The 26,366-nt window shown below is 31.2% G+C and overlaps 1 long non-coding RNA gene across 1 annotated transcript; it reads right to left on the reverse strand.

Moving 5' to 3' along the window:
• Positions 1-19,626: 19,626 nt before the first annotated feature.
• LOC135149104 (uncharacterized) lies at positions 19,627-25,308 on the reverse strand. Its single transcript, XR_010287205.1, has 9 exons — positions 25,070-25,308; positions 24,788-24,932; positions 24,669-24,707; positions 24,476-24,588; positions 23,659-23,732; positions 22,672-22,897; positions 22,494-22,577; positions 21,883-21,973; positions 19,627-21,714 (listed from the first exon to the last, which is right to left on the reverse strand). It is a non-coding gene; the product is annotated as an uncharacterized LOC135149104 (long non-coding RNA).
• Positions 25,309-26,366: the final 1,058 nt, after the last annotated feature.

Below are 26,366 nucleotides of genomic sequence, written 5' to 3' on the forward strand. Positions count from 1 at the left end.
CGCCTCATAGATCATATCGCCTCATGAGTACTTGACTATATATTTTTAGTCTCCTCAACAATTGAAAAATCTAAACCCCCCCCCCCCCAAATATTTCCTCTTTCTCTCGCGATTCGGTAGTCTCTCTCCGCAGTAAATACACAAAGGTAAGGTGGTGTGTGTCCATGGATAATCGAGTAATTAGATTGAACTAATTTTATGTTTATACACCAGTATCATAACCCCCCCCCCCCCTAAATATTTCCTCCTTCTCTCAAGATACAGTAGTGTTTTCTCTGTTGTAAATATCTAAAGGTAAAGTGGTGTGTGTCCATGTATAATCGAGTAATTATATTGAACTAATAATTAGTAAGTACTCACATGTTTTCTTGCAATTGATTCCAATTTTAGTTTTCAAATTTGTACTAAGTTTTCGTTTTTGATTTCTAATTGCAACAGATCTTGCTAAAATTTACTTTTGATATTTTACAGTTATGATCAGCAAAATAAAAGAGGTACAAGATGTGGGGAATGTGAAGGGTAAGAAACGAAGCCTGGTCACATGACTCCGTGGCCCCGGTCGCACCATCGATGCTATGCAAACATAATAGTCCTCATTATAATGGTAATAACTCTATGTATTTATCTAGTGTTAATTATGATTTTATTATTTGTATTGCTCATGTTATGATATAATAAATTTTTACTTGGTTTATAAGATCTATAAATCATTGTAATATCTTACTGATGATCACTATATTGTAGAGTTTACCAACTAAGTATAAAACTAAATTATAAAACTAGAATTGACTAATGTCTGAAAATATTTGAAGAACTGGGAATATTGGTCATTGTCAATTTGTGCAATATTTGAACTTTTTGATGTGAAAAATATGATTCTTTTAATATTTATATTGTTATCTTTAAATGTCTTAATAGTAAATTATATCTATTATATCATGGACTAGAATTTTTAATTCTCTCTAAATTGATGAGTATTCCAATGTATAAAGTTAAAGTTCGGGGCTCCGTTAATTTTTCTAATTAAGCTCTCATTAAAAAATTAGAACGCCAAGGATATCAAATGTTATGACCGGAATAATGTCGAGGGGTAGACAGATTTAGGAGGGGGAGCGGGGGTACATTCCCCCACTCAATTCTATACATGTATGGTATATCTTCTATTATTGTCCCTATATAATCTGCTTTCCCATGATAAATGATCTAAAGTTGACATCAAACAGCAGGTTCGACTCTTTCCGGTGTCGGGGCAGCGAGGTATTTGGGCCCACTCAATTCTATACATGTATGGTATATCTTCTATTATTTTCCCTATATTATCTGTTTTTCCATGATAAATGATCTAAAGTTGACATCAAAAAGCAGGTTTGACTCTTTCTCGTGTCCTTTTTCTCAAAAACTTGTCATTTTGCTTGTTTTTCTACATCAATCCAATTTCAAATCTCACCAATTACATGTTTAATTCCCCCCCTCCTAAATCAACAAATTCTAGATCTGCCCCTAGGATTGAATATGTTATTAGCAGATCTTTGAATTTCGTTTTATAGATAATTTAAATAAACAAAGAGACAAGAACACAATTCAGATAATATCAATATATTGATAAAACCTGAGGTTGCTATAAATTCAATCTGGTGAATTAGTTACGTACAAATGATCTCCTCTATAACTATATAATACAAAGCTAAAGAAATGACAATTATACTATAGTACATGTTCTTTAACTCTCAAGCTCCTGGGTCTCTCTTTGTGCTCAATTGTTGGAGTGGGAACACAAAGTGAAGTGAATGCACTGAATACATATATGATTTGTAGACTTGTTGCGACGTGGCTGAATTGAGGCCAAAGGAATCGGTCATTTCAAAACAATATTTCTTAAGTTGTTCATTCCCACTCAACTGTTCCAATATTGATCAATTAACAAATAAACAATTAAATCAATCATTCCTTGTCATTAGAATAACTCGTTCCTTATATTAAAAAACCATTTTCGTGGTAGACGGTCGAGAATATTATTTTCTTGGTAGACTATCCACTATACCAAGACTATCCTTCTCATTTGTACTTGACACTTAGTGCACTGTTTTAGTTCACAAATGATTAATATTGATCTTGGTCTTCACACTATCCTGGAAGTACAATTAGCAATCTTGTGGGGAACTTAGTTTTTGCTTCAAATATTGATTATAATTAATCAATCATATGCTCACAAAATTCTTCCTGTACTTCAACTAAATCACTGATAATTAATTAGCCTGAAAATTCTCGAACTTTATTGTCACCGAGGCTTGAACATATTATTGAACTTTTGTTTTTTGCCTCATTGTCTTGACTTAAGATTCCCATGAGATTAATATTGTTTTTTGTCTATAATTTATTGACTTATTTGTCCTCTATTATGGAGATGCTTTTCAAGGTAAGTGATCATGACTTATGACCTCCATAAGACCTAACTAGTTCATTCTAAGGTGAGGACTCTCCTCAGTATATAGTGAGTTGTGACTGTCTTAAAACTTTGCAAACCAAATCGTTCACATATATTTTTTTGGCTTATCTCACCATGAAATGACCAATATACATAAACATCTATGCATTAAGACCCATGTATGAGTGTTAGGTCAAAAATCCCAAATCATGAAAGACTTTATGTTCCCAAGCATAAATCCCTCATACTAAATGGGCACAATCTAGTCAACTACACAAAATTATTGTGTGTACTTTATTGCTATTTTTTATACATATACATATTTTAATATTTTCATTTATATTTGTTTTATATAATATTTATACCTTACACCTCCGACCAAACTTAAGCTATTATATATGTACTAAACTCAAACGCAATGCTAAAGATTCTAATCATCAACAAGAGGTTACCCCTCAACAAATAGGCATGTTAACTCCCAATTCATGAGCCTCATTAGATTCTGTTAATATATCATCGGATACAACTAATAAGGGATCATCCTATGTTAATATATATATACACATATATATATAATATATATATAGGGGTGGGTTGGTACAAACTTATAAACTTACAAACTTTATGCGTTCAACACATATATAATTTGAGTTCGACATTTTTTTAACATATTTTATTGAACATCGATTAAAATTGTGTTGGGGAAGTACATAAACTAATTTTTCAACGTAAGAACTAAGTTAAACGTATTATATAACTAATATTTATGTTTCTAGACCCCACCCAAACCAGAGATATAGTTTGAGCATCTTTATAGATATATTCAATACAATGATAATTAGTGTTCTACACCCGATGTTGAACCCCAGTTATAAATGTGTTGAATGCACGATTTATTTATGCGTTAATTTTTAAAAATTGTGATGTTTTTTGAAGAATTTTCAACATGGATACTTTCTATAACTAAGGATTAACACGATAGGAGAATAAAAAAAAGTTGTAAGTTAAAAAAGTTTTTATTTGATCCTATATATATATATATAGGTAAATATTTATCTACATGAGTCAAATGCAATCGATATAAACTAACATATGCAATATATAAGTATTTATCCTAACATGAAAATTTTAAAAATAAGTTATAGAGCTATACTTTATAGAAGCATTAAAGTGTGTGTCGCGTCTGCGACCCCCAATGTATACAACTCTCGGGGCGGGAAGGAGTATTAAATAAATGATGATGCCTCGGAGGCTGCGTTTGTTTGATATGAGACATTGTTTATTTAATACTCCCACCGTCCCTCTGAATTGTATATATATTGGAGGACGCGACACGTACTTTAATACATCTATAACGTATAGCTCCAAAACTTATTTTTAAATTTTTTTTTTTTGAATAAAAATTTAATATTTAAACTTTTATTCAGAAAAAAAATCTTAATTTTTTTTTGTAAAACTATACTTTATAGGAGTATAAAAGTGCGTATAGAATTGAATGGGACAGAGGGAGTAACATTCAATTAATGGATGTACTTCACTGTTTATTTTTCATCAATTTCGTTTTCCCTCATTAGTATTATCATCTATTTATTTCATAAGTTCTACCACATAACAGTCATCTAATTGATGGTCATATGAGTGTCTGATTGTGATTAAACTCAATTTGTCATTAACTTTGTCTAATGTAAGTTTACTAGCTTTTATGTTGTGTTTGTTCTAGTAGTCACCAAGTATGGTCTTCCCTAGATAATGTCATCATCCCATCTCTAAACTATGAAATCACACAAATAATACATATCTCTACAACTTAGAGTTTAGAAATTATAAGTTAAGAATATCTCTACAATTTTCAAACAAATCCTTTCAATCCTTGCTCAATCTCTCCTGAAAGGTATCTACATTTCTCCATACAAAATACAAAATATCTCTCTAAAAAGCCTAATAATTATGTTATATCTCTTAAAAAACCTAATAATTATGTTATATATTATTATGATCCTTTTATAGAAAGTCATTAAGAGGTGTTAAAGAGAATTAAAATAGAAAAAAACTCTATATATATAACCCACCATCCTTCAACACCCATTCTCAAGGTCCTTATTTGTCATGAAGTGTTCCCTCAAGGAGCGTGACTTTGAGGCTCAACCCTTGATGCTCACTTGTATGTTTGTCGGTCACCCAATGTCCATTTACAAATTTTCTTTTCAACATATCTCTTTGCAATTTGGACAGATATGTTCTTCTATTTCATCTTTATTCTTTCCACCTTCCTTGTGTGAAACCCCCTATAAACATAAGAAAAAAAAATATCTCTTAGTATCCATCCAAATTATATAACTACTCACCGTATGGCACATGAATAAACCATTGCAATATTTATTGATTGAACATGATATGAACTATACACTTTTTAAACTTTAGATTTTTTTAAAACAATCTTAATGGGCTACATTAATATAAGTTCATCTAAAAGCATTAAGAAGAAAACATATGACCCGTTAAGTATGTTACCACACATATATGATTAGGGGATGGCAATCACACTTTCCTTTTTGTATGAGTTGTTGGATTTGGTATTGTCTATTTCTAATTGTCTATAATTTCGATGTTCTGTAGATGGAAATTGTGTGCTTCTCAGGGCCTCTAATCCGGATGATCCACCTTATGTTGCTCACATTGTAGAATCTAGGCTAACAAAGTAAAAGTAAGATGGTACTACAGGCCCCAAGACACTGGCCTTTGGAAGAAAGACAATCACGGGAAAAAAGGAATTATTTCTTTCGAACCACTTTGATCCTCAAAGTCTAGATTGTATCCTTGGAAAGTGTGTCGTGCACACTTTCCAAGAATATATGGGAATTGAAGGTCGGCGTTCTGATTCTGATTACCAAAGTCGGTTTGAGTATGATGCTTATCATAAAAAATTGATTGATGTCGAAGATGCTGCTTGGTAATTAAGCGATATGTGACTCCTAGTTACTTGTTATTTATGTTAATATTACTCCTTTCAAAGTGTCTAAATTGCCTATTCTTAAATCTTAATTGTAGGCTGTGCATTTGCGGGAATCGTTAAAATCCGGATTTGTATGTCCAATGTTACATATGCAAATCAAGGTATAGTATCTATAATCATAAAAACAATTGTTGTTTTATGTATCAACGTATGTGCTTTATTTTCATTTTCAGCATTTCAAAAATGGAAATCTTGAGGTGCATACATGAAACTCTTTTATTTACTGATGTTGAATGTTGAATAGATTCTATATTTTCATAAGAAGTGTGATAAGCCCTTTCCAACTATAAGTTGGTTAACTCAATAAGAACTCTTATTTTCTTAAACGCCCATGCCCTGTGATTTTAACTCTCATAGAAGTTTCGTGTTGTGTGGTAGGTTCCATCCCATCCATCTTGTGCCAACAGTGATGCAAAGAGTTAGTGTATTATATTTTGTGATAACGGCAAGAACTCTCCTAGCCAGGTCAGACTTGTTGGGCTTAGGGCTTCTTATACATCTTGTTCTACCTTTTTTTGACATTTTTTACTTTCATAATACTCATGAGCAAGCTGCCGGCAAACGCTTTGAAAGGCATCTCAAGTTCCTAGAATGTGCAAAGATATCTAAATAGAAGTTGATATTACATATAAAACCCTCCTCCCACACACACACACATATATGAATTTGTACCCTAGCCCATTCCCATATTTGCGCATAAAGAACTGATCATACTAAATAATATTAGGAACAATACAATAATAATGCTACTAAACAAGCACTAAGCCCATTCCCATTTTTCATCATTTTAAATATATCAAAAATAATAATTTATAAATAATTAAAAGGCCGTGTGCATTCCACGACGTATAGGCTAGTATAATATAGTATGAGCAAACTCATATCAAAACTCAAAAATAACTTTATTTAAGTAATATTACAACATTTTAAGTCCTTAATACAAAAATAGTAACAACACTTTATTACTATTTAAGATTTAAAAGAAGAGTTTGATAAATTATGTAATGCACTTTGTGGTTTGCCACACCTTTGGACAAGTAGAATATAAGGTGGATATAAATATGAATACTTAAAAATATAAATAATGAAGTTTCTCCTTAGGTATATATATATTCTACTTTAAGGTGTTATTATGGTCAAAGATGGTCAATTTGACCATGAATACCAAGAAGACAGAAGGAGTATATTATTTCTCTATAATCCAATATTTAGGTTAGCCAATTAGTAAAACATTACTTTATTTTATTAACATTAAGGTTCCTTATTAAGTTAATCTGTTAAAATTATTAAATATAAGAAAAGAAGAGTCTTTAATATTCCAAATAGTAGCTTAAATGAAATACATATTATTGAAAATTAAATTTAAAACCTACAAGATTTTTCGAGTTAGTAAGTTATTAATATTACATAAGAGAAAAAAAAAATATATTACCCTTAATATAGTATGTTTTATATGAAATAGATACAAGACAAAGAAAAAGTTATTTGATCTTTCTATAACAATTAGTAGTAAACATTAGTATTTACCAATGTGTTTGATTAATGTATAACAAATCACTTTTAACTTTAAGGAAATATAATTGTCATATAATTAAGTCATTAATTATACATTATTTATGTGTCTGGGTAAATTTACTTTAAAATGATTTTTAATGAATTTCTATCTTAGCAAAAATATTTTGTAAAATTCAAGTTATTCAACTACAAAGATCTGGATGGATAGATTTTTTAATTGAAATATAATAATTAATAAATACAGCTATTTAAAGTCAAACTACTCAATTCAGTTGGTATAGACTTTGGGATTGGGTGCTAAGTGAAAATAAAGGTCCTTTTTAAATTCTTTTACCCACATAAATTTATTTAACAATTCACTGTTTTCACTTTCACCGAGTCCAATTGATGCGGTACAAGTTTCATCAGAATTCAAACCAACTTATGGCCATCTGAGTGAATTTAAACGTAACCATGACCCGATCTAAAATTTCAATCTTAACCAACTAATTAATATACATTTTAGGTGTTGGGCTATACAAGTTGGAGTTTAAGTAAAAATAAAATTATCAAAATTTAAACAAAAGCCCATCCAGCCCATACACCAGTCATATAATTTCAACCTTGGCCAACCCATTGACAAAAACCACAGTCATATTAGTTCAAAACTGGCCTAACACAGCACGGCCTCTTCTCTTCCCTCTTAATTTAGCTCACTTAATCTTTTTTTTTTTTGATAAAAAAGAATCAATTCATTAATCCAAAGCCATACGGCATCTACAAACACAATCGAAATTGGACAGACGCTGAAGAATATCGCTGTTGAATCCTTCCTTCTTGGAGAGGCAACTAAGCGATTTGAAGATGATTTGAATATATACACTTGTTTCCATCTGATTGGTTTTCACCTGAATGTTCTGAACAATCGACCATTGATGCGATCTCATAATAACCTTCAAACCTGAATCAAACCCATGAAAATCATGCCGATCTATAACCTCGGTCATGGAAAACATCAAAACACACCAAAACAAAACAAACCAACTCTCACAAAATGGAGAGACTAACAAAACTCAAATAAATTGGGAACTTATTGAATGAAAAATAAGATTTCAAAACAAGAAAGTAGAAAAAAAAAAGAAATCGGGGCTTTCCACCGGTAGAAACCGATGGAAGCCCCTTCAAAAATCTGTGATGGAGGCTAGGGTTTTGAGAGAGAATGAAAGAGAGAAAGAGATAGCCCTTTTTAAATCTCAGCTCACTTAATCTTAATCTTAGGGCTCATCTTGGATTTCTTTTAACCTCAATGTATATATTTTAGCTACACATGTAAGTACTCATTCAATTACTTTATGTTTTACATGCTAATGTTATTTTGATGTTAAATTATACTTTTATGTGTGTTTAATCTATTTGATATTGATTTGATCTGTAATTGCTTTAATTTCATTCTTAGAGCGTAGGCTCTTAGAAATCAAATTATGTTTTGTTACTAGAGTTGCACCTTGTATCAATTGTGGGTTATTTTAGAAAGCAACATTTTTTTCATAAAATTTCCTTTTATTTACAATTTGGACTAATTTTCCTATTATTCATCTTAATTTTATCTAGTATTTTAAGAGGATATAATACTAAAGGAGATTTAACTTTGATGATATTTCTTCTCTTATAGAAATCTCAAGGATCATAGAAGTGATCACTTAGTGGATCCTGGATCAAATATTTTACAACCTTCATAGGAATGTAATTGATATACAAGGTATGTATTTTTATATATTTTTTTAATTTTTTTGGTGATGTGTTATTTTATTTTGTAAGTACTTATTATATATATATATATATATATATATATATATATATATATATATATATATATGTAGAGTCTTATTTCCATACAAACCAGATTAGCCTACAAACTAAAAACCAGTCTCTAATCAATTTCTTATCACTATTTTTTACTATTAAAATCACTAATTTGTACATCACAAATCACTAATTTATATATAACATATCTTACAAATATAAATATATACTATATATAACAACGTATAAAATCATGTGGTACAATTAGGGATCTCCTTCACCATTACCAACACTTTTTATCACTAGGCACCATAGGCTACCATCAGTAATAGTCACCGCTGCTTACCACCATAACTTACCATAATTAGCGACTAGTTAGCACAATCACATGCCTCCTCTCATCACTTACTACATGAACCTCCTGTTGTCATTGTCGGTCATTAATAATGGACAACTAATAATTAAGATAAGTAGATTTTCCCAAATATGAAAAATAAATTTGTAGATTTTATTATATAAAAAAGTGATTAATACAGTTTAAACTAGTGATTGCTTAGTTGTAATTAGTGATATTGAAATAGGTTTTTGGTTTGTATTTAAGGTTTGGTTTGTATTTGATCATTAAAACTATTTTCTATGTAAGGTACAAGTTATACTCAACAAACTTTTCATGTCATATTTATCACAACTAGCTAAGAAGACAATACAAATCACATGATGAATATATTTTTTAATATAGTTTATTTTATTTGCCTTTTTAGGACATTTTGCGCCTAATTTAATCACTAGTTTATACTGTATTAATCACTCTATTATATAATAAAATCTGCACTTTTATTTTTCATATTTGAGAAAATCTACTTATCTTAATTAATAGTTGTCGATTATTAATGATCTACAATGACAACAACTAGTCCCTAATTATGGTAAGTTATGGCGGTAAGCACTGGTGACTATTAGTGATGATAGCCGATGGGGCTAGTGATAAAAAGTGTTGGTAATGGTGACAGGAGATCTCTAATTGTACCAGTGTGAAGATAATGATTATATATGTTATATATATGTATATGTATATATTTATATTTATATTCGTCAGATATGTTTATATAAATTACTGATTTGTGATATACAAATTAGTAATTTCTATAGTTAAAAATAGTGATTATTAAAAAATTGATCAGAGACGGTTTTTAGTTTGTAGGCTAATTTGGTTTGTATTGAAGTAATACTATATATATATATATATATAGAGTTAAGTTCTATGGAGTACATAAAAACATTGGAGTATTGGAGTACAAGTTTTAATTTTTTAGTTTAATCATAAATAATATATTTGATTATACAAATTTTTATACAATCTATCATTTATAAGTTGTCTTGCACATAATTGTCTATCAATCTTTAATATCCTTCAACTTTAACAAGTATTAACATTATTGCTCTGCTTATTAGTTATATTGCAGAACATAGAGTCTTGTAATTTATAAAAGTCATTATTCTACCTTTTGATTACAATGTTTATGTTGTGTAGAACATAATGTGCAGGTTATTAAATGTTTACGAATATTATTGAACAAAAAAATTGAAATTTAGATGAATAGATTACATTTTATCCAACTTTGTACTCCAATACTCCAATATATTGTGTACTCCATTGAACTTTTCTCTCTCTCTCTCTCTCTCTCTATATATATATATATATATATATATATATATATATATATATATATATATATATATATATATGTAAGTACTTACAAAATAAAATAACACATCACCAAAAAATTAAAAAAAATATCGAAATACATACCTTGTATCTCAATTACCTTCATATGAAGGTTGTAAATTATTTGATCGAGGATCCACAGAGTCACTTCTATGGTCCTTGAGATTTGTATAAGAGGAGAAGTATCATCAAAGTTAAATCTCCTCTAATATTATATACTTTCAAAATACCAGATAAAATTAAAATGAATTATAGGAAAATTAGTTCAAAATTGTAAATATAAGGAAATTTAATGGAAAAAATGTTGCTTTCTAAAATAACCCACAATTGATACAAGGTGAATCTCTACTAACAAAACATAATTTGATTTCTAAGATCAGATGATCAAATCAAGAAGATTACACACACATAGAGTATAATTTAACATAAAATAACATCGGCATGTAAAACATAGAGTAATGAGTACTTACATGTATACCCAAAATATATACATTGAGGGTAAAAGAAATTCAAGATGAGCCCTAAGATTATGATTAAGATTAAGTGAGCTAAATTAAGAGGCCGGGGAGAGAAGAGGCGGCGTTGTGTTATGCCAGTTTTGAACTAAGATGACAAGGGTTTTTGTCAATGAGTCTGCCAAGGTTGAAATTATTTGATTGGTGTATGGGCTTGACGGGCTCTTGTTTAAATTTTGGTAAATTGTATTTTTACTTAAACTCAAACTTGTATAACCCAACACCTAAAATGTATATTAATTAGTTGGTTAAGATTGAAATTATAGGCTGGATCTTGGTTACATTTAAATTCACTCACATGGGACATACGTTTGTTTGAATTCTCATAAACAGGTACGGCATAAATTGGACTCCGTAAAAGTGAAAACAATGAATTGTTAAATAAACTTACGTTTTTAAAAGGATCTTTATTTTCACTTAGCACCCAATCCCAAAGTCTATATCTACTAAATTGAGGAATTTGTATTTAAATAGTTGTATTTATTAATTATTATTGTTATATTTAAATTAAAAAATCTATATATCTAGATATTTGTAGTTGAATAACTTAAATTTTACAAAAATATTTTTGCTAAGACACAAATTCATTAACAATCACTTTAAAGTAAATTTACCCAAACACATATATTTTGTAAAATTAATAACTTAATTATATCAAAATTATATTTCCTTAAAGTTAAAAGTGATTTGTTATACATTAATCAAACACATTGATAAATACTAATGTTTACTAATAATTATTATAAAAATATCAAATAACTTTTTCTTTCTCTTGCATCTGTTTCATATATAAAACGTACTATATCAAGTGTAATATATTTTTTTTCTCTTATGTAATATTAATAACTTGCTAACTCGAAAAATCTTGTAGGTTTTAAATTTAATTTTCAATAATATGTATTTCATTTAAGCTACTATTTTGTATATAAAAGACTCTCTTCTTTTCTTATATTTAATAGTTTTAAGAGATTAACTTAAAAAGAAATCATAATATTAATAAAATAAAGTAATGTTATACTAATCGCTTAACCTAAATATTGCATTATAGAGAAATAATATACTCCTTGTGTCTTCTAGGTATTCATGGTCAAATTGACCATCTTTGACCATAATCACACCTTAAAGTAGAATATATATACATAAGGAGGAAACTGCATTATTTGTATCGGTAAGTAACCATATTTATATCCACCTTATATTCTACTTGTGGAGGGTGTTGCAAACGACAAAGTGCATTACACAAATGATCAAAATCTTCTTTTAAATCTTAAATAGTAATAAAGTGTTGTTGCTATTTTTGCACTAAGGACTTAAAATGTTGTAATATTACTTAAATAAAGTGATTTTTGAGTTTTGATATGAGTTTGCTCATAAGATATTATGAGATTATATGTCTTGGCCGCACACGACCTTTTAATTATTGTATTGTTCGTGATACTCCCTCGGTCCCTTTTTAGTTGTCACATTTCTATTTTTTAGTTAAATTGACTAAGTTTTGACCAAAGATTATAAGTCAGTCACTCATTATTTTAAAAAACTGAAAATTACATCTTAAAATAGATTGAAAGTTATTTCCGGTGACATATTTTTTTTATTTTGTCAATTGATAAAATATTAATAAATTTCAGTCAAAATTTAGTCAATTTGACCAGCACAAAATCAAATGTGACAACTAAAAAGGGACGCCAGGAGTATTTTATTTTGATGAGTTCTTTATGCGCCCAAAAATGGGAATGGGCTACGGTACAAAATCATATATATATATGTGTGTGTGGGAGGAGGGTTTTATATGCAATATCAACTTCTATTACCTATCTTCACATCTTTTTCTTTATTTTTTATATATGTGGTAGGGTTCTATATATGTGATCCAACTTTTATTAGATTATACTTAATAATGTGCTTTATATTAGAACTATGATATCAAATGTAATTTATTTATTTTTCTAAAAAATTTTATGATTCCAAAATTAAAATTAGTAGTCATAATTTATTAAGTTACAATAATGGAAGGAGCGGAACAATAAACCAAAGGAGTGGAACAACAAATCAACCATTTTCCACTAGACAAACAAAAATTTGGCATACTCCTTAATTTTTAATTTTATAAGGATCTTCTCCTTTTTAAAATATCTTTGCATATTCTAGGAAACTTGAGATGCCTTTCAAAGCATTTGTCCGCAGATTGCTCATGATTATTATGAATGTAGAAAATGTCAACAAGTCTGACCTCGCTAGGAGAGTTCTTGAAGTTATCACAACAAATAATACATGAACTCTTTGCAACATTGTTGGCACAAGATGGATGGAACCTACAAGGAACATGAAAAGCACAATCAACAAAACACGGAAACTTCTATGGAAATTGAAATCACAGGGCATGCACGTTTAAGCAAATAATACTTCTAGGTGTTAACTAATTTAAAGTAGAAACGGGCTTATCACACTTTTTATGAAAATATAGAATCTATTCAACATTCAACATAAGTAAATAAAAGAGTTTAATGTACGCACCTCAAGATTTTTATTTTTGAAATGGTAGAAATGAAAATAAAGCACATACATTGATACATAAAAGAGCAATTTTTTTAAATGCACAACTTGTAATTAAGATGTAAGAATAGGCAAATTAGACACTTTGAAAGGAGTAATATAAACACAAATAACATGTAACTAGGAGTCGCATATCGCTTACCATTTAGCAATCAGCATCTTCGACATCAATCAATTTTTTATTATAAGCATCATACTCAAATCGACTGCAGTAATCAGAATCAGAACGCCGACCTTCAATCTCCTTATATTCTTGAAAATTTTGGACGCTACACTTTCCTAGGATACAATTGAGATTTTTGAGGATCAAAGTGGTTCGATAGAAACAATTCCTATTTTCGGTGACAGTCTTTCTTCCAAAGGTCAGTGTCCTCGGGCATGTAGTACCATTATAGTTTTACTTTGTTAGCCCTAGATTCTACAATCTGAGCAACATAAGGTGGATCATCCGGATTAGAGGTCTTATTTATTACTAATTATCAGTTTAATCTAATTACTGAATTATACATGGACACACACCACTTTACCTTTGGGTATTTAGGGCGGAGAGAAAGATTATCTGATCCCCAGAGAAAGAGGGGACAGGGGTTATGATACTGGTTAGTGGAGCATGATCTTTATTGTTTGCCATATTGCAATGGAAGCTTACAACTACCTAAAAAGATATCATACTATAATTTCTTATAACTTTTTAGGACGTGAGAAATATCTAAGGTAGTTTGTAATTTTAATCATAGTACGAAGTTTAAATTATACAAAATCTTGAACAAGATTCAATACATTCTGTTTAAATTAGGTGCAGAATGTCTTAAAAAGACAAACAAAATAAACTGTAGTAAAAATATTATTCATAATGTGATTTATATTGTCCTTTTACTAGTTGTGATAAATATGACATGAAAACTTTTTTGAGTATAACTTGTACCTTACACAGAAAATAGTTTTCAAGTATATATACAATAAGTACTTACAAAATAAAATAACACATCTCCAAAAAAATTACAAAAAATATAAAAACACATACCTTGTATTTCAATTACCTTGATATGAAGGTTGTTAAATATTTGATCTAGGATCTAGTGAGTCACTTCTATGGTCCTTGAGACTTCTACAAGAGAAGAAATGTCATCAAAGTTAAATCTCCTCTAATATTATATCTTTTTCAAATACTAGATAAAATTAAAATGAATTATAGGTAAACAAGTTCAAAATTGTAAGTAAAAGGAAATTTTTAAAAAAAAATGTTTCTTTCTAAAATAACCACAATTGATACAAGGTGCATCTCTACTAACAAAACTTAATTTGATTTCTAGGAGCATACCCTCTAAGAATGAAATTAAACCTATTAGAGATCAAATCAAGTAAATTACACAAGCATAGAGTATAATTTAACATAAAATAACATTAGCATGTAAAACATAGAGTAATTGAATGAGTACTTACATGTAATACCCAATATATATAAATTGAGGGTAAAAAAATTCAAGAAAAGCCGTAAGATTAAGATTAAGTGAGCTAAATTATGAGGTAAGAGAATAGGCGGTGGTGTGTTATGCCAGGATTAGGGTTTTTTGTCAATGAGTTGGCCAAGGTTGAAATTATATGTCTGGTGTATGGGCTCAATGGGCTTTTTTTTTAAAATTTTGGTAAAATTATTTTTTGCTTAAACTCCAACTTGTATAGCCCAACACTTAAAATATATATTAATTAGTTGGCTAAGATTGAAATTATAGAACTGGTCTTGGTTACATTTAAATTCACTCGGATGGGCTATAAGTTTGTTTGAATTGTGATAAACTTGTATCTAAATAGTTGTATTTATTAATTATTATATTTTAATGAGTTAATTACAATTGGCACCCCTTTGGTTTCAGCATATTGCACATTGCACCTAATAATTTTGGAAAATACACTTTGCAGCTCCAGACTTTTAACCCGTAGACACTTTGCACCCATTCTGTTAATTTTTACTGTTATCGTTAACTTTTGTAGAGACATTTTGGGAAATTTAATTATATTTAATTAAAATCAGACCATTATTTAAATTTTCCGACCATCTAAACGATATTTTTCGGAAAAACTAAACGAACGAAAGTTGTAGAGGGTAAAAAGATCTTTTTAGAACACTAAGTTTCATTATTTAAATAATTATTTAAAAACGATTGTTCATTTTTACAATTTCTAATTTTTGAATTTTTTTAGAATACTTATAAAAAGAATTACGAAAATTTGGAACCTTATAGGTCTAAAAATATCTTTTTATTCTCTACAACTTTCATTCTTTAAGTTTTTCCGAAATATATCGTTTAGATTGTAAAAAAATTTTAAATAAAGGTCTGATTTTAATTAGATATAATGAAAATTCCCAAAATGCCCCTGCAAAAGTTAATTGTAAGGGCAGAAATTAACAGAAAGGGTGCAAAGTGTCTACGGGTTAAAAGTATGGGGCTGCAAAGTGTATTTTCCAAAACTATTAGGTGCAATGTGCAATATGCTGAAACCAAATGGGTGTCAACTGCAATTAACTCTATTTTAATTAAAAATCTGTCTATCTAAAAATTTGTAGTTGAATAACTTAAATTTTACAAAAAATATTGAATTTCTGAAATAAATATTCATTAACAATCACTTTAAAGTAAATTTACCCAAACACATAAATAATGTATAATTAGTAACATAATTATATGACAATTATATTTCCTTAAAGTTAAAAGTAATTTATTATACATTAATCAAACACATTGATAAATACTAATATTTACTACTAATTATTATAAAAAGATCAAATAACTTTTTCTTTCTCTTCCATTTGTTTCATATATAAAACATACAATATTAAGTGCAATATATATATATATTTTTTTTCTCTTATGTAATATTAATAACTTATTTACTCGAAAAATCTTGTAGGTTTAAAATTTAATTTTCAATAATATGTATTTCTTCAAGCTACTATTTTGAATATAAAAGACTCTTATACGCTCTACAAGCTACTATTTTCAATAATAACGTATACGCTATATTATACAGGGTAATATCTTTATACGCTCTACAATATTGCGTTTAAAGACACTTATGCTACATTATATTGTGTTTAGATCCACAGTCTCAAAAACACGACCTCTTCTTCCCATGCACCATTTTTAGAGTATACAAACCCAATACACACAAAATACACAAAGCTTGGACCTTTATTCGAGTTTGAAGCTTGAATCTTTATTGGAGGTTAAAGCTTGAAATTTGAAGCTTATAGGTTGAGCTCGGAGTTTGGAGCTTGGAGCTTTATTGGACTTCTTTATTACGGGTAGATTTCTATTAATCTCATGGCATCTTACATATTTTAAAAATTAACATCCCCTAGTAAGCCCATTACACCTAATAAACCTAGAATTGAGATTGTGGAGGAGGTTGGTGATGATGATGTTGAGGAGGTTGGTGATGATGATGTTGAGGAGGTTGGTGATGAATGTTTTGATGATTTTTATGACAAACAAAATTCAAAAGATGATTATGATTTGAATGAAATTTGTCCTTGTGTTTGGTCAATTGTTCGATAGCTTATATAAAGCGGAAATGTTTCATAGAGATTATGGTAGACGTGTTGGTTTTGAGGTGATAATTAGAACCACACATAGGCGTGTGAAAAGTAGGAAAATTTGTTCGCGTTTATATATATGTCGAAAGGGTGGTCGATTAGTACCCAAGTCGTTGGATGAAGATACGGATGTTCATAAAAGAAGGAGAAATTGGGATTCTATTTGTAGAACGCATTTCTTGTGTGACATCCCTCAAATCCGGGGGTCTGGATTTGGTGCCACTAAAACAAAATCATTTAAAAACCTGTATTTTGCGGAAGAAGGTAAAACAGATATTTGAAAATCTGAACATTTTAAAAGAGATTTAAATCAAAATCACTTTGACCCCCTAAAAACAGGATCGCTAATAGGTTACAGCACTGAAATCAGAAACTAAAGCTATCAAATTTTATTACAACTTAAACTACATTATCAATTAAACCTCGATAAGAAGAATAACTGATAACCAATAAATAAATCTATTTACAACTGAATCGAAATAAATCAATTCTAACCAGAACTACTCTTGTAAACATCTCCCTGGCAATCTCGCCTAGCATCAATCTTACGCGCAGCTTACACAGGTGACTATCTCACTCCCTAGCTGAAAAGGTTAGAAATAATGGCAAGAGTGAGCGAAAATGCTCAGCAAGATAGTGCGAAAGGCAAGAGCCACAAATTATAATTTCTTTTGAATTAAATCAGAGTATTTGAAATGAAGCAAACTTTTGAATTAAATCTAAACAGTTGTAACTCAAAGATTAGCACAGCAACAACAAAGTAAGAATGAGCAACGGGAAGGCTCAGCAATATATATATATATATATATATATATATATATATATATATATATATATATATATATATATATATATATATATATATATATATATATATAATGCTTAAATGTAAAGCATTAATAAGTGCTATCCTTCTGGAAATAAAGAGATAAGAAACAATAGTATCCAATGGAAAACAAAAGCAATATTAGCTTAAGTAATCAAATCATAAATTTTGATTGGAATCTCCACTGACGGGTGTACTATCACAGCTGATCAGTTCATGTGATAGCACGGGATCACACTTCGTAGAAGCATGTCCTAATTCACAGGTACCAAATATAAGGCAACACATTGGCCTTTGGCAGCAAAGTATTATCATATTTCAATAATACCCAAATAGCCCTTCACTGGACCGCCGTCCCGGCCTCTTACGCAAAAAAAAATGTTGTTGTTTTTCCTAAGGGAGTTGAATCAATCAACTCTCTTGTTCAACAAACTCGCCATTTCACATGGTCCGGAGTAATCCCAACAATTGATGGCAACATAACTAGAATAATTAGTTATATGCTTATTATGAACTCAAATTTATACTGTATGGAGTATATCTGGATAGAATAGTTTCTCACTATCTATCTTGAAAGTAATTCGAGAATTCTAGTAGAATGATTACTAGAATGTAGTGAATTCAATCATTGGAATGTATTGAATTCAATCATTATTTGAGTATCTGTATGGTGTATCTTATAATGGAATACCGAACAATAATTATATTCCAAGCATATGATATTCTATGAATTGAAATACAGAATATAATAGTTGCATTGGCAATAATTAAAAGTTGTGGAATAGAATCACTTGCTCTTAATAAATAAGAGAAGATTAGAAATACTTGCCTTTGACAGAAACAGGTGACACACAGTCACCTACTCGAGATTCCTAGATTGGCCTCAATCGCTAATTCTGAAATGACTATAATCTATTGGACTATCTTACGGCACAATATCGCCTTATTAAAATATTTCTGACTTGCCGTGTCACGCTATTTGCTTGCTTCTGAAGTTGTTGAATGCACGCGTCTCGATAATCTGTGTATGACAGCAAAGCAATACTCAGTTTGAAGAACAATCTAGAGCATTTTCCAAAGCGCATTATCGAAATTATATTTACTACCCTTCGCAATATAAATATATTATATGCAATTAATATATACACATAGTTTTACAATTAAGCACATTAGCACATAACAGAGAATTTGCATGCTTTAATATTCATACCAAATATAATCTGATAACCCGTGTATATAATCTCATACTTGATTATATACAAACACTAATCACCTCAAAATACATATCCGGATAAAATTGAAATCCGAATTACAAATCCAATTGTAATTCAATCACATCTTAAATCAGCTCGAAATCTCATCAAACTAAATTAATAAAATAATATAATTTAGGACAGTACATCTTTTAAAATCGAGCAACCTCAAAACCAACAACACAATAATTCATATCTCAAAATAATATAAAGATTTGTCAAAATGTCAGATTACTCGTCCAAACGTCAGCTTATATATAGCATGACATTAAAATATCAGTCAGGGTCAACAATTAAAATCAACAACTATTTATCATCAACAACCAATTCCGGGATTTAACTATTAATCTACGCGACAACATTATAAAATATTTAATCTGAAATCAATAATTGATTTTCAGAAGTAGATAACAACTTCTGGAATTCTAAATTAAATTTATAATTGTCGCAGATTTTAAATTAATAAATATAATCCGGAATTTAAATAACACTACAATTTATATACAATTCCACGATACAAAACAGATAACTACCTATGATTGGCTCAATAAAATATAAAAAAATTGTTATTATTATTGTCATTATCATTGTTAATAAAAACAATAATAACAATTTTAATAACAATAACATTCATATTTTATTCTCTTGGCATCATTGTATTCTTTCTCTGCAGCTCGTAACACTCATACACTCCTACTTCACCATTCTTCCTTTTCAAATAACTTCCCCCACCAGCTGATTTTAACTAACTCCCCCGCTAATACTATAGCTTCCTTTCATTTTACTTAAACCAACTCAATTCAACTGCAACTCCTATTTCATTCCACTTTCTCACCCACCAATTACTCCCAACCTTCATCCATTCTTCTGCTTTGACCCAGTACTTTCTCCATCTCATTGTTCCATACAGCGTCCTCCTTCCATTTCTAATCACTTTCGGTAACCTCACGGCGCCGTCTACCACCCATTCACAATTCCTCGTTAGCCAATGGTTTCGAGCATCCATACACACACCTCAATCAATCTTCATAACCACAGTCTACCATTGGTTTTCAATATAAAACACACACATAAACACACGCCTGTCCTCTGATCTCGAAAATTCCAATTGACAACCTTTGTTCCGCCTTTTACCTTTGCTTTCTTTCTCACCCAGCCATGGCAGTTCAGTGCCGCCACGCCTCCGACCTTCACTGAACTCAGCCCATTCAACCACACCACAGCCCCTCTTCGATTACAAACTAATCCAACACGACTTTCATCACCAGATACAAGCACACACATATACACAACAAAACACACATGAAAAGCTTCACTTTCTTTCTTCTTCAAATTCCCTCGTCAGCCACCCTAACTCCGGCGACTAACGCCGGCCTGTACACACCAGCACCGTTCCCCTGTTCTTTCTCTTGCGCTGCCCCCTCTGTTTCCGAACAGCCAAACCCCTTACCTCTATTTTCTCTCTCGGCAACACAGCCATATCTGTCGCCAACTCTACAACCCAACAATGAACCACCATCATCTCGATTTGCTTGTTCTCATAACCTCTCCGTTAGCGCCCCCTTTCTCCATCCTTTCCCAGCCTTCTATTTCCCCATTGCTGCCGACGAAGCTCGACCAGAATAACCCACAAGTGCTGCAATCGACTCTGACCAAACCACCGCTGGCTGTCCAAGGCGCGACGACGCTTCACCACACCATCCAGCGCCACCAGCCCTCCCTTCTTCCCTTTTCCTTTCAACCTCGCAACTCTCCTGCAACTCCCCATCTCCGATGCTAAACCCACAGCCACCGCCACCAATCGCAGCACACAACAATCACATATGTATAAACATACAGAGGCAATCAGTTCTCACCTGGGCCGCTGCTTGATCGATTGAGATCAAGAAAAGGAGGAGAAACCCTAATTGGCTCGATCCCCAATTTATCCACCGCCTTGCTCTGTTTTTGTGTTTATCTCCCTGTTTCCTGATAAAATACCCAACTGATATTTATCTAGATTACAAGCTACCGAAGTGTACAGGCCTTGTATACGCAGCAGCCTATTTCATTATAAATAAAAGAACTAGCGTAAAACCCTCAATTTTAGCTCAATTTTTACTACAATATATATTTGAACACCGGCTCCAGAAAAAAGTCTGAAAAATAGCTAAAACTTTCAGTATGAATAAGAATTTTAAAAAATAGAAGCAAATACCCAATGAGAGTTGAGGAATGAGTAAGGAGGGATATTGGATAAATCTAAAACTAAAAATAAGGAGGGATATAAGCAAGTGCTCAAATACAAACTTGTTATTGTACAAACGTACAACCAATCACTAATTGATTTGAACGGAATCACTAAATGTTTGAACAGAATCACTGAACCCACAACCTTCCCTTTACTGCTCTCTCCTCCTATCATTGTCGCCGCTGCAACTGCAGTTCGATCTTGATCGGAATCAACCATGGCACTCCCCCACCTCCCTTGAAAGCAAATAAAAGATGGAAACTTTTTGAGTTACGCATTACCTGACATATGCCACAAAAAGAAAAGACCACAATGAGTACCATCTTGTAAAACTATTACATAATATTTGATCAACTTCAAAAGTTTTTAAGTCCATTTAACCAGATTACGAGGTAAAGATTAAACTGATTCACTTAAAATTTGAGCACACTCTCGCTCCCACTTCTTACACTGAGAAAGTAAGTTTGAGCACTCCATAGCCAATTTCTGGTTTTCTTGTACAAATGTCTTCACAGTTTGGGCATTCATACTCGACTCGGCCTAATACTCATAAAATCAGTGGACTAAGAACAAAGCAAAAGACTACCCAGCATGAAAGGGACAATGACATAAATCAAAGAAGACACCTGATATATTATAACAATTTCTAGGATATACAAGCAAAGCATTAATAATATCATTTATTTTTAATAAAGAAACCGTCCTGCTGCTATCATAATGTGTGCAACATTAGCAAGTACATAAATGAAAATTTGTCCACCTATTTCCCTAGTATTAGAAACAAAGGTAACCTAAAATTAAAGAAAGCAAGAGAGTAGCGGCTATGATTATGACACTGACTCGAAAGACGAAAACGACAGAGTATTATAGCATAGCACTGGGCAAAATTTTAATATAAAAATACACAAAGACAACAGAGAGCCTACAAGAAGATAATCATAAGCTATGGAAAACAATACAATCGAATCCAAGATAGATAATTTCACTAATAATCATCATCATCCAAGAAATACAAAGAGAGAAAACGAATATAACAATTAAGAGTGTGTAAGTAACAAACCCTAAGACATTGTATTTGTTGATCTTTGATGTTAAGATTGGCTCGCAAAAAGAGATACTGGTGGTAAATTCTCCGATGCGGTTCCTGGGAACCAGAAAAATGCATTTGCAGTCGTAAAGAAGCAAGAGAGGTATGGGGACATAATGTCGATGCAATTAACATGAATACATGATGATACCTGTAGCTCACGAGAGAGTGCATGCTTCACTGGATATTTGACGTCAGCTGATATTTCATCATCTTTGTATTCTGCTTTCTTGTTATCAGACGTCGACACCAGCTGATATTGAATCTGACTTACCAATCATTATGGGAGTTCCCTGGGTTTCAAAATGCAAGGCCAGCTCACGACATTTTTCAAGAATTTCATCTCCTGATCCTACATTTATAATATTACAGCTCACCTGTTTGAGACAATGTATACATTAATCCTACATGTAATGCCTTAATATAAAAAGCAGAATTACCACTTAGAAGCCATCACTTTTTATTTTGTTTAAAGTGTTCTGTTTGTGGATTTTGTTGGCAGGTGGTGAATCCTGAGCAAGCTTGCAAAATTCATCTGGTATTTAAAAAAAAGGGATTACTTGTTGCTTTGGTAGAGTATGAAAAAAAATTGCATGGATTTTGGAAGGTAATTATGACTTGACAGTTACTCCTGTACCTTAAATATCTTATAGAGCATGAAGATGTTTTGATTTGTTTTAAAAGGTTAAATTGCATCTCATGGCCATTGTCAGTGTTAATCTCATGATTTTTCGTAAGCTTGCTTTATTAAATTATTGTTTTCATATAGAAACAAGAAATAAAATTAATCTGTAATCCACAATAGACAATTCTCTAGTCACATTAGTTTTTTTCCTAACTAAATCTGTTGGTATTACACCAATCCTCTTATTTTGGAATCTATAATTTGAAAGCATTTCATATCTCGATAAATCTTTCCATTTCTTAAGAAAACTATTTATCTAGAATTTAGGAAGTAACCAAACAACACAGCATATAACTACAGAACTGCTCGTCTATAAAGTACAACAAAGATAGTCGGGATCAAGGCACAGATTCATGTAGAATGTATCTATTACAGAAAAAATGAACCCAAATATATTACTATAGATGTTTTAAAAAAGCACACTTTAGCAAAGTTAAAAGGACTCTCAAGTACCTGTGTGAAGTGTAATGCTGGAGCCTAAACCAAGAAATGATGGTCTGTAGTGATCGGTAAGCACAACCCCAACCCTGCGAAGACGCAAAAATGAACATAAAAATAAAGTTAAATAAGGAAATTTGTAAACTAATCACATGCAACATCTACTTCTATATATTATATGGCGACAAAGGGCAAAAAGAGCTGAAAAAAGGTGCTTGAAATTATTAGCTTATCCCTACATATTATATTATTACAAAAATGCCATGCTCTGTATTATAATCGTAACGGTCCAAATAAATGACTGGCGTGAAAAGAATCGGGCAGAGTTGAGACAATCAAAGGTGTACAAACAGCTTGATTTGGCTGCTAATTGAATTCAATCGTGAAAAAACATGAGTTACAGAAAGTGAGGGGGCAAGATAGGTGCTCAAAGTTTATGAATGTATATTCGGCGCTGATCAAGTATGGCTCAGCCCGAGCAAATGCAGCTACAAATTTACAAAGCTATTAACAGGATTAATAGATAAACCCATTGCACCACAAACCTGCTTGCTCACGGGTGATATTTTCCGCGGTGTAATTATCTATCATATGCAATTAAGCAAAGAGATTAAAATTTTAAAATACCAATGAAACGACGCCATTACCTAACTAATATTTTTTATATAACCTCTCAAAGACAACTCTGACATAAAAATTTGATGCTGAGTTACGTCACACACTTTGTTGCGCAATAGCAACTAATAGCTTGACAGAATATATTGTCAATTCTGGTTCTAATACGGCATGCCAATAATAGAGGGGGAAGATTATGGAACACTGAAAGACTTACAACGTGATGTTCAAACGGGGATTTCCCTTGACGGGCGAAATGATCAGACATTACGCACCACTCAATTGGTCCCCACTCTTCGATTTCAAAGCAATTGCCAAGAGCACATATAACTACAACAACAATAAAGATAAGCTTCTACATGATGAACACATAGTCCAATCACCACCAAATAATCAAGAATCGAACACACCTTGACATCATTAGTCAAAAGCTCCATTCCAGCTGGGTCCTATATAACCCAAATCAACAAACCAATAAAAACCACCAATTTTATTTACATTTCAGAATTAGAGTTAGGACCAAACTCACATGTTATTAGTGTAGGCACAAGTAACAACTGCTGTGAAGCAATAAAACCCGGTATGCGACACGATTCTCCGAATTTTCTGCACCTTCAAAATTTCCCTAGACCCATCAATAAACCTCATCGTTTGATCGGCGTACCAACAAATTCCTCAAACCCCATTAGCAAGCAAGCAATTTCTTTCACACGTTTAATCAAACAAGTTGTGTGCATTGAATTTAACAACTATTAAAACACACTAACGTCAGAAAAGAGTAATAGGTAGATATGTATAGATAGAGAGAGACCAAAAATGTCGTGTCCGGAGGGCTTCGGCCTGCCACGTTGTTTTGGGGAACTATCCATTGGGAGGAGGGGTGTGCTGCGTAAATTCAATTTATACACACACTAATATTGAAGCAAACATTTCCCCTGAAACTCAATCTTGGCGAGGCAATCCATTACCGAACACAAATTGCGGGTAAGGAGCGGCAAAGAGAAGAGGGACGATAGAAACCAGCAGAGAGAATGAAGAAAACAAAGAGACCAGGGCATTACTGAAATTCTGTGTAAATTAAGGGTATATTTGTAACTTCACAGGCATTTTTTTGGCTCTTTTTGCCCCTGGTCCCCTTTTAATATATAGAAGTAGATTATACTCAGATATAAGTAATTACACTCCCAATAATCTAAAAAAAACTAAATTTTAACCCTAATATTAATATGGGGTTCGAAAATGTTTTCGAAACAACTGAAAATACCCAAAAACACTAAAATTTCCGAAACGAATAACCCGTGAAAAGTTTTAGTTTTTGACTACTTTTATATATTTAAATTAAATTGTCCAAAAATTTTCAGAGAGCAAATAATTAAAATAATTATCTGCAAGATTTATAAATATTTTTAAAGCCGTTAAAACATAAAAATACCAAAATTGAAATATTCTGGTAATTTAATTGGACAACATTGTAAAATAAATAAACACGGATTTTAATATTTTTTTTAACCAAAGAACCACTCTGATTTATAAAAGTCTAATAAACCCATTTTGTAAACTACTTACTCGGATAGAAAATAAACAAATAAAATTGCTCATTTAACATATACCACAATTAAATCAAATAATCACATAATTGCAGTAACTCACAAATATTATTTTTGAAAATCCAACAAATTGGAATAAAATATAAAATTTTATTCTTGCTCTTTTAGAAAATTAATAACAAATTAATAAATAACTACATAAAATTCTGAGTCGTTACATCTTGGAGCGGATGTACGTTATACATAGGGAAAAATTGAAGAAATGGGAAGTGACATTGGTTAATTTAAAACACAATCCCACAACGATTTCAAAGGATGAAGTGCTTTTCATGCAAAGGCCAAGGAATATAACTCCCGTTATTCGGCAAACATTGATTAAATCGGGTATTAGGCCTTCAAAGACTTTAAACATGTTAGGAGAGTTACCGGGTGGCTGGGAGAATATTGGATTTAGTAATCAAGATGTTCAGAATGTATTGCGTGATATTCGACATTATGTGTTTGATTCGAGTGATGCTTTAGAGGGATTGGCATTACTTTGAGAATTGAAACGTAATAGTT

Source organism: Daucus carota, chromosome 9 (assembly GCF_001625215.2).
Source record: "Daucus carota subsp. sativus chromosome 9, DH1 v3.0, whole genome shotgun sequence".
Classification (NCBI taxonomy): domain Eukaryota; kingdom Viridiplantae; phylum Streptophyta; class Magnoliopsida; order Apiales; family Apiaceae; genus Daucus; species Daucus carota.